Source organism: Dromaius novaehollandiae, chromosome 4 (assembly GCF_036370855.1).
Source record: "Dromaius novaehollandiae isolate bDroNov1 chromosome 4, bDroNov1.hap1, whole genome shotgun sequence".
NCBI lineage: Eukaryota > Metazoa > Chordata > Aves > Casuariiformes > Dromaiidae > Dromaius > Dromaius novaehollandiae.
The window spans coordinates 18,345,349-18,356,646 of NC_088101.1; positions in this window are offsets into that span (position 1 = coordinate 18,345,349).

An 11,298-nucleotide genomic window follows, 5' to 3' on the forward strand; every position below is an offset into this window, starting at 1 on the left:
CTCCTAATTTATCTATTTCTGTGGCCTACTTCCCAGTTATGGCCCAAGGATGTTTCTCCTCCTATTTTCCTTTGGTGATACCTTGAACTGGATCTCCTCAATTTTACAAAGCCAGTTGATGATTTTCACAACTGAGGCTAACACCGTAACAGAGCACCTCATATATGTATGTTTATGACACACCTCTATCTCCACCATGGGGAATTTATGCAACTGATTCCAAAAAATACACACATTAAACCCTACATCTCCTTCAGCCCCCACTTGTTCGTTAGGCATTTTGATCAGTACATTTCCCATGGCACTAACATGTTCCTAGGATCTAAAAAAAAAAAAAAAAAACCCGTAACACTACCAATTTATGTTACTACCAAATTGTAACAGCTGTCGAGAAAAGTGAAAACCTGTAACACCCAGCCTAAGTGCCCTAATTACTGTTTGTGTATTGGAGCGGGGGGGGGGGGAAAAGAAAAAAAAAAACAAAGAGAAGGATTTCCTCCTCTTTTTCTTGTATCAGAAAACTATGCCCTGACTTAGTGCCAGACCCTCAGAGATGCTGTGCTGCGAGTCTGGCCCAGAGCAAAGTGTAAAATTCCACGGGGGGTTTAGGCTTAATTCCTTCTCCTCAGTCTCTCCTCTGAGCTACCTTAGTGTCGGCTTTTGTAGCCGCTATTTTGGCGGCGCCTAATAATCCTCATGCATCCTATTTGAAGCTTGGGCGCCCAACTTGACCGCAGGGATGCCACAGGACTGCTCCCCCGCCAGGCTGCCCCTGTGGCAGTGCTGAATCTCACCCTGAGCCCTAGCCTAAAGCTGATCCTTACCCAAACATTTTCTCCTCAGCTTATTTCAGCGACAAGGGGCAGAGCATGAGTTCTGTTCATGCTCATGTTGAGAGTTTGTTCTTGAATACGAAGGGACCTGAGTGGATAAAGCAGTAAATTTCTATTTGTATGAACTGGTCAATCGGAGTTTTAAAGAAAGGGTAATTAATATGTCCCATAGCACCAGAGTCAATAGACACAGATAATTCAAAGCTCAATCTCACAACAGGTGAGAATGCTATTAACTGACTCAAGAGTCCAAAAATAATTAGTTCTTCCAGATGTGTTACAGTGACCAAGATGTGAGAAATCCTCAAGACACCAGTTACCCTGGTCTTCTGATTTGCTCCATTTATTATTTGTTTCTTAGAATATCAGCATAAAAAAGTAAAGAAAATAACCTTTCTTTTGGAAAGTTTCCTAGTCCAAACATTTACTGAGAAAGAAACAAGTCAAATATTTGAGTTGTAGGAGAGTTAATACAGGCTAAATTCCATATATTTATGGATATATTCCATATATCCAAAACGTGGCTCCATCATACATTCTTGCAAAAAGCAATTTCTTACTTTACTCTTGCAAAATATTTTAGTTGATCAGATCAATGTGATTTTACTTAACAATGTTGGATATCACTAATCAATACTTGTCATTCTTATACTCCTAATACTACTCGGTTGAGGCAGTCATTAACACTGACCGGTCTTCTGTGTTCTCACCTTTAGACTTACTAAGCCTATCGGTTTCTAAAGTTTCTGGACACAAATCTGTCATGCAGTGCTACTGAAACTGCCCTGACAACCATACAACATCTGTACGTTGAATGCCTTTCATAAGGTAAATAATAGGTACTCTACTTTTAAGCTCTTAGTGTTAAAAATGGTACCACACTATATTCAACCACATTCTGCCATTTGCTCACATAAGCCTAGATCAGACAGGTAAAGGTCAGGGAAGAAAATTCAGACAGACTAAATTATCTGTGCACCTTAAAACAAATCACTCAAGGAAGCAGGATTTAAAAGAGACAAGAAGAGGGACTTCAAAGCACAATAAATACCTTAAGGATAAGCCTAGGGAAACTGTAATTGTACTCTGCACAGGAGTTTGTGCAGAAGGCGGCGTAGGGGTTTTGTTCAGTACACTGACACACAAACAGAAAAGTGTACACCCAGTGGTGGAACAGCAGAAAGATTTAGCTGAGCAATTCCTGACTAGGAAAAGGGAAAATTTACATTAAGAAATGTTAATAAAATGCGTAATACACATTTTACTTTGTATAGGGTTGACTCACATTTTTAAAAGATTGAAGTAGGAACAAAAAGGACAGAGGAGTTAATAAAAACAGGTCAACACAGAAGGAAAATCAAAATATTGTTTCCATCAGCAGTTCCACTAATTAAGATGGCCTGCAGAAGTTGTTAATCATGGAAGGAAATGTTGGGTTTTGGAGAAAATAAGGAAACAGCAGAAGGATTCTGCTGCATTCTGTGCACATAGCAAAAGTTTTCGGTTCGCTATAGGTTTGGAAAAAGATGAAGAATGACATAGGGATAGGAAGGAACTTTAATTTTGGCAGATTAGTCTCTTTTCAATAATAATCCGAATACTACTAGATTTGATTTCTCAGTAATTTTTTGATAACATTGTGCACTGTCAAAATGAGCTTTGTCATACACATCATCTTTCTTGTCTTTAAGTCAAAACAAATCAATATATGGATATAGTTTAGATGTGTGTGATAAGGAAAAAAGGAAAACCAAAAATAGCATCCTGATTTGCCTTCAGAAATAGTGACCAAGAAAGAGGAAGAAAAAGCCACTTTGGAAAGGAGAACAGGAATTCTGGTTTGGTAATAAACACTGAAGTCCAGTGCACAATATAAATCTCTGGGTGCTACCGGATATATTAAGAGAAAACGCAATAGCCACAGATGCAAGCAGGTATGGAAACTTTCTAACCCAACTAGTTAAAAAAAAAAAAAAAAAAAGATTTTCAGAGCTTGCATTAAAATGGTGTTCTAGGATTTTGCAAGGGCTTGACTGTCAAAGTACTGTGTTCTAAGTAAAAATCAACATCTGTAGGAATGAACCCCTTCCCTTACTCGGAAGACTACATGAGCTGAGAGGATCTTTCCTTTTCCCTTCCGAGTCCGAGAGCTTTAGGGACCTCTTCTGTCCAACCAACCTGCAAATTCTAGCCATGCATGGGCTTGTTCCTGGCAGTCCTCTCCATTTTACCGCAAGTCAGACTTTCTTCTAAGGAACAAGATGCTAGAGCTGGATGGATTTGCAGACCCTAACCTGAGTGTTTGAGCTTGCAGGATTCAAGGGCCGTAGCGTGGCCTGCAGAATGGAAGGCTGCGTTTCCTTCCAGGCTGAGAAAGGATCGCGTTCTGACAATTGCCTTTCGCTCTGTAACGTGCTCCCATGCAACTGAGCCCCTGTGAGAATTGGTGGCCAAAGCCACGATGACCAAATGACCAATGCCTGCTTATACATCCCAGAGTAACATTTGCCTTTTTCACCGTGGCAGGACAGTGTTGACACCCCTTCAGCTAATGCCCCACTGCAGGCAGGTTTTTCCATTCATTACCCAACTAATAATAAAAATACTGAACAAATAGGACCTGCTGTTCCCCTTAAATTCACTATTAAAACAAATGATGCACTATTCCTAACCAATATTCAAGCGTGTTCCAAGCCGTTATTTCGCACCTCATAATTTTATCTGTACAGTGCTTCCCCAGCTTGCTGTAAGAAGGGTAAAATGGCATGCCAAAGCCAAATGCCATTTCTCCTCTCTCCACAAAGCCTGTTGCCCTGTCATAAAAATAAATTAGATGGGCTCATCAAGAACAAACCATATCAAACCAATATTGGCTGTTATTTCTCTCTCCATTATCTCTTAAGGGCTTACAAATTGCATATTTATTCCAGTGTTTTTCCAGAAACTGAAATTACACTGACTGATATAAACTTTGCTCCTCTTTCTCCCATTTCTCCAGAAATCCGTCTTCCCTGAGATCCCATGTGCCAGGCCGCTGAGTCTGCTGAAGTCTCCCATCATGTGCGTGTCTTGGGGCCTGAGCTTTCAGCAGTGACCCTATTCTTTGTACAGTATTATCGTGTAACTTGAGAACTGCAGATGTATCTGATTATTGGAACTGTGGGAACGATTGCCACAAAACCCGAAACCATGACCTTTGCTTGAGGTGTTTCAGCCAAGCTGGGGCAGGGGACAGGACAAGAGAGTTGATTTATGACTATTCATTAAAATTGCATGAAACTGATTATTTATAGAAGTGGACTTGAGCTAAAAGGTTCAGACTCAAAACCAGCCTTGTTCATAATTCAGGGTATTTGGATGTGGAAAAACAAGGAATGCTTTCCTTGTAAATGGCCAGTCTCGTATCACAATCCTGGGACGTGGAACTGCCGCGGCTTGGCGAGTAGCCAGCATTGGATTGGGATGGTTTGCAAGGTTCGATAAATATGCTTGGAGGCGCCTATGAAAAGCAAGCCCTGTTGATCAGGCACACCTTCCGGCCGTGGGGGCCTATGTTTGGTCACAGAATCTGAAGTTCGTGCAGTACCCGGCTGGTGGGCATTTCTCTCCCTCGGCTTAGACCAAAAGCCAGCTAAAGTGCCTTCCACCGCACGGTGATGAAAAGGAGGATCAAACAGCTCTCAAAGCAAGGCCTCTTTGGACTGAAGTTGCTATATATAGAGCAGTTCAATAAACACCATTATGAACTGTATGCAATCTGCCTGCCCAGAACTAAGGTCACACACACACTTTTGTATATGTATGTGCTTCTTCACTAGCTCATTTAGCTTACAAATCAAACAATTAAATGTGAGAAGCTGGTTACATAACAAGCAGTTAGAGATCAAAGCAGCTGTTATCTGGCAAACCACTTCAGTTAGCGCAAGAGGCAACATCTTTTCCAAAATCAAAAGAACTATGGAGAAAAATGAGGATTTTTAAATTCAGGTGTAAAATCCATTGTAAAGGTCAGGTTTACAAGACGACCATCCCAAGATGCTAATGACATGACAGTTTTATGAGGCTGGAAAATGATACCTTGGCTGAAGCTAAGTAATATTAGACCAAGGGATTTATTTAAATTGGACTACATTTTTTTCTTCAAACTTTGTGCGTGAACCTGCCAAATCTTACCGAGATGAGAAATCCTTACTTGTATAAATACTCCCCCTACATTCAACAGAACAACTGAGGCAAGAAAAGGTTATTTACCTACACAAAGCATTATTCTGTAATCTTATGTTCAAAAATCTTTGAAATGTTTTTCTGCAGTATATATAACCAAAATATATTTTTTATATATATGTACATGCATTTTTAATGTCTACACATGGCAAAAATATGTGAAACATCAATTCTTAACAGCTAGTCTCAGAAAAAGAAATAGTAAAGTTGTTGTTACACATGCCTTAATACAATTTTAGCTCAGACAAACTGCATTTCTCCACTGTTGTACAGGAAGACATAATCTGCCCCCAGAGAGTTTATAGTCAAATATATGCTCTTAACATACCTGCATACACACATAATCCATGCAACCTAATTTGGGCATGCTAAGAGTAGGCACTTGCGTATGTAACCAGAGCAAAAGTATTTTTCACTCACAACATAAATAAATATTTAATCTCTTAATACTGTTTCTTCAAAAAGCCGTGTTAATACCAGGTCTGATTTTTTTTGAATTTGTCCTAATTTCTTGTGCAATGAGTTAATTCAGTCTCTGAATACTGTAAGCCCCTGAACATACCCTTCATCAATAGGGCAATTTCTTCATGCTGAAAACCAATGTAATTTTCATTAAATTGCAATTTCAAGCTTCAGCCTCAAAATTTACGTTAATAATTGTTCTTCCCATACATTAGATTTTGCTTGTATAGCTCTGTATTTTCCCCAGTTCCTGTCCTCGTTATTGATTTAGGAAAGATGGAAATATTTCAAACATTAAAATTCTCTCTTTTCTTTTCTCCAAGAAGTTAGAAATTCTCTAATTAGGTCTACTATTTTTCTTACCCACAGTATTTCTAAAATGCGCGTGGCATTTTAGCGCTCATGAGCTAAGGGCTTTAGAAGGGCTCTTTGCAGTGAACACACAGGCCTGATTCTGCGAGGTGCTGAGTGCTTCCTGGGAAGTGATGAGCTCACTGAAATCCTGGAGATTCAGATCACCAAGCCAAGCAGACATTGACCCACTCTCTCACACACCATCCTGTGAATCCTCCCCTCTGCAGTATCTGCTATCCCTGTTTTCAAGCGAATTTTCAAGGAGACTCTCAACTAAAAAATAACCTGTAGCATTAATGACATGGGGAATGGCACTACAGTCTATGGCCTGTTTGGGCACATATCTAGCTTTCCTGGAAATCACTTTGAAATGCCGATATTCATCCCCTCTCTGGCCCAACCGTAGCTGCATACAGCTTCTCAGCAAAGAGGATTAATGTGTGAACGTGCTGGGGCTACAGGCCCCTCTTTACGCAGCCCTGGAGTGACTGAGCTGTACACGGCTGCACTCTGCAGCATGTTTTCCGTCAGTGAGCGCTAGTCCCCAAACTCCTAGGGCAGAAACACCCCACAGAGGCAATGCTCTTCCTGCAAACAAACTTCTTTTGTTCAGAGGCTTTTGTAGTGGCCAGAAGGCTTCCTACCCCTCCACTTGCACCGGCAAGCCACAGTCGAGGAATCTAGTGAGGACCGGTCGAGTCCTGCACTTGCCAACTGTCAGCAGCTGTGGCGCAGGCAGGGTGGTACTTTCCAGCTACAACAGGTGTACCCTGCCCTCTAATCTCTAACATTTCAGCACAGGCAGGAGTTTCCAAGTCCTCCCCCTCTGCACGCTCACCTCCCTTCCCCCAGGAGGAGGAGGGACCTTGGCTGCAGAGCCAGGTGGTGCGTGTGCTGAAATGAAACGAAATGCTGTGGAAGATGTCTGTGCTATTCCAAGATAACCTCTTACGCCTCAGTTGGCTCCGACCCCGGGTTCACTGCTAAGCTAACTCAGGGGAAGAAGAACAAGCTGGTTTCAAGTAAGGCTTTTCCCTTCAGGGAGGTGTTTTTCCATACATGGTGATCATTGCTATTGAATCATCCAGGTAAGTTGGCAGGTACTGCACGAGGCATACATACAGTGAATGCATCTGTTGTTCATCTCCCTAGAGATAAAAAATGGGTTTCCGTCAAAGCTAAAGAAAGCCCTGAATCAAACCCCATGATTGTAAGCACGCCTGCACCCAAATCCCAGTTGCAATTTCTGAACACTGCAGTGCTGACTTTAGTGGAACTATGTGTATTTCTAATATTTCAGAATTTTTAACTGAGAAAGTCAAGGGAGAAAAATCATTGTAGGTCAGTTCAAAAAAAAAAAAGAAATTTCTTTCAGCTGAAATTATAAAATAATGGAATTTCCTTGTTGTGTCAAACAAAAAGATTTGCTTGCTCTGAAGTGCAATGTTTTGCTCTTCATTGGCAAACTTTTAAACTTCATTTACATAAAAGGAAAGGAGATTTATTTGTGAGTAAAGTCACAAGTGACCACTCACACGGGGAAGTTAACACAAGGATGTGAAGGATCCAGATTGCCTCTGCCCAGTCTGAAGCAGGTATCTGACTACAGGTTTTCCATCCCTAAGGACAGTAACCTCACCAGCTGGCTTTAGTCACTCCCATGCTTGCTCTTTGTCCCTATAGATATTTATAAAACCAGAATGACTTTAAGTCAGGGAGATGGAAAGCCACCTAATCCAGAACGGACTAGTGGCAAGGGCACTCTTTGGGAGGAAGGACATCCAGGTTGAAATCCCTGTTTCAAATCCAGCAGGAAGGATTTGAGGACGGGTGGTCTTTTGTTCTGGGTAAATCACTAGGCTGAGGGAAAATGGAGAGAAAGACTTTCCCCTCCTGTTTATGAATTGTGTCCATGTTCCCTTGTGAATCTAGATTAAAAAAAAAAAAGACCCCTCTATTTTGGAAAATATAAACACTAAATAACTTTTCTCCTCCTCTTTTTCAGTTTAAGCTATTTGCTGAATTTGACCCAAATTAATGAATAAGCCTGAAGTGTTCAGTAAATAAATGATCAGCTGGAAATTTTTTTTGGCCACACTCTAGTAATTGTTTATTTTCCTATACTGTTCATTTAAGCCTAGATGACACAAAAGACTGCTACCAAGTGATGCTAGCAACAACTATATTAGTTTGTGACTGCCAGGTAGCACATAGCACAGATACTCGAGCTAGCTTTAAACTGGCTAGTCAGGATACTGACAGTTCATCTGCAAAAGCACAGAGGTGTAGCTGGGCAGTGATATCTTGCCTCTAGATATGGTTGGGTAAGCTCACTTATCTCAACACCACGCTGCAGTCACTTCCACACCAGCAAGGACTCCCAAGACCCAAACCCAAGAGCACTGTTTGTCAGAGAGCTCTCATCCATCTCTTCATTACAGTCTTTGTGATACAAGAGAGATTAAAAAAAAAAGCAAGCCTTAATTCAGAAGATTTGAAAACTGAAAGCTTATCTGAGCTTCCTTTTAAATGATTTCCCATATTTTCATTCCTCTGTTTCTGGACTCCCTCTGGGACCCGGCATAAATGGAACAAAATGCTTCTAGAATAAGACCATCTCCTAAACGTTCAAAAATTCTCACTAGGTAGGGAACCCTATGATAATTAAGTTCTAATTTCAGACAAGTCACTTCAGTGTTTAAAAGTATGTAATATAAATTTCCCTGTCTGACTGTAAAAGAACTGCCATACTTCCCATTTACAAGGGAAACAGAATGGAGTTTCCAGACAAACTCCTACCCTGAGACTTTTTTTAGGGTCTCGCAGAGGCCTGTGCGGGATGTACTCTGGCAGCACTGGAAACTCACTACTGCCAGTAAAAAGATCTGCAAGACGGGTAACTTCATCTGAACTGGGATCAGTGATCCCACTACATCTAAGTACTTAAAGAATGCAAACCAGTTTGTACTTTGGGGTGTTTCTGTGAATGGTGGCAAACTTGACGAGAATGATAGAGTGGGTTCGTACAGAAAAAAAGCAGTCATATATAAAGTTAGTGTCCAATACCTCGAACTACAGTGCAATGATATATTTAGCCTGAACGAACTCTGGAGCCCTCTTTCAACTGCTGATACATGGCAATGGCCTCAAATGCGTCCAACCATTGCATATTCATCTCCATGTTGGAAAAAGATTAGTCCACGGAAGCCTTATCCTGGGACACCGGCAGTCAGTAGAATTTAAGCCAGCTGACCTTCCAGTACAGTTAGTTCTACAGTGTAAACTTCTTATATACACACATTACAAACAAGCGAGCATAAAACACAGAATAATGATTTTCTATCACTGGCTAATAAAAGGAAGCACGTGTTGAGGCTTTTGAACAAATCACTACTTTCAGCTGAAATCTCCATACATCCTACTGCGAAGATGTTGAAAAGGGCTGGCACTTAAGATGATCTGGGCTAAAGTCAAGCGGCACTTGACAATAAAGCTCTAGTTAACATATATCCTGTTTGGGCTGCACAGTTGTTTTTAGTGATCAAATATAGCAAAAAGCAGTTGCAGTGATACGATGGCAACCTGAGAAGAGCTGTGCAGGGACAGAGACAGCACAGCCCATAACACAATAAGGGACTGAACAGAGCAGACGTGCAACCAGTTCCACCCTCTAATGTAGATGGACAGGTTCTCAGGTTACACGATTTAGCCAGCCGTTTATCAAGATTAATATAACTAGTCCTGTGTGTTTAGGAGAAACCTGGGGTTTATCAGTTTCTAAACCAGAGATTCATGTTCTCTCTCTTTACCTAGAAAAGATGGTCATTCAAGGTTACAGGAGAAGTAACCGAAAGATCAGCACGCAAAAACTTCCATGGCAGCTGCCTTAGTCTGTTAAGGCAGGCTTTTCTACCCCAGAGCAGATGGCTTTGGAGTTGGCACAAAAACCAAACGGACAAGACATAGATACACGTACAAAAGCTTCCTCAGCCCCCGCATGCATTAATGCCCTCTGAAGACAAGTCACACTGGACTTGCGCAGAGCAGTCTCCGAATACAAGCGTGGAAGAAGCTTTTTACGTTCTCCTTTCTGACAAGTGAGTTTTGTTCCCAAGCTCTGGATAACTGAAAACTCAATACTGTCACAGTATGTTGTTGCAAAAGAGACGAAGCTATGTTTGTCTATTATCAGCCAGCTTTTACCACATGCTACACAGGATTTACTTTTGGATATTATAAATACTAAAAGTAGTGAACAAAATTTGGGAAAAACATGGTAAAAATGCACCTAATGCACTCCAAAAAGGAAAGCACTGAAAATTCAAGCAATAGGTTTTTCTTGGCTGCTTATCAAAAGAAAGATGATAGGATATATGATTTAGATTGAATACTGTTACTTTGCCTTAAAGGAAGAAAAAAAAAGAACATCAGCAATGAAAAAAGTCAGCTGAGCTATTCACATTCCTGAGGTGCCTTGTAAAGTTTTAGCCAATTGTATAACTTTGCTGCTGTTCCTGTGCAGAGGGTTTCCCTGAATATGAATATTAACAGTCTCTGGCAGAATATGGTTACCATTTCCTAACTGATCAGGTGACCCACCAGAATACTGATTATCTAATCTTCCTTAATACAAAATGTTCCATCAGTACTTTACTACTGTAATGGCCTGTCAGCAATGCAGAATGGAATAGCAGACTTGTGAATAAAAATAAACATTTAAAATAATGTGATTGGTTGAGTATGCGGAAGTCTGAAGAATTAACTTTGTGTATGAAAAGGAAAAGGCAATTTTCTTTTAACAACAGCAGCAGCAGGTTAGTCTGATCTTTGATTTGCAAAACTACAGAAATAAAATGAGGTTGCAAGGTTGTACCTGGGTACTGAAAATTGATCAGCTGCTCCTGACCTGAATAGAAGGTGAATCTTCTCCCATTTTGACTAGAGGAGTGTCTGGCTGTTGACTTTATGAGATAACTCCAGATTTAAACTAGCATGAGAGCCGAATCAAATGCTGATTAATTTGCAATGCTCCTCCAACATTTTCACTGTGCATAAGAAAGAGAATTCTTCCTAACTGGACATTATTTGAGTTTCCAAACACAGAAGTGGATTTCAGTTCCTAAACAAAACTGAATTTGTATTGATCAAGCAACATTTCAACAACTCTCCTTAGCCTAATTTTAATTTTTTCAATGTACCATAGCAATAGTCATCATCATCCTTCGTCAACTGGACAGTCCTATGATGTATCTCAGTAAAAGACAGGTAGGTGAGGTAAGACATCCCAAATTCATTGCTGCTAAGAACTTGGTATCTCCACAAACAACTTATTTGTCACATTAACGCTGACAGTAAGAGGATGCAATAGCTGCACTGGCTATTTATAGAGACCTGTATAAAGACCAACAGATGTTTTCAGAACAGT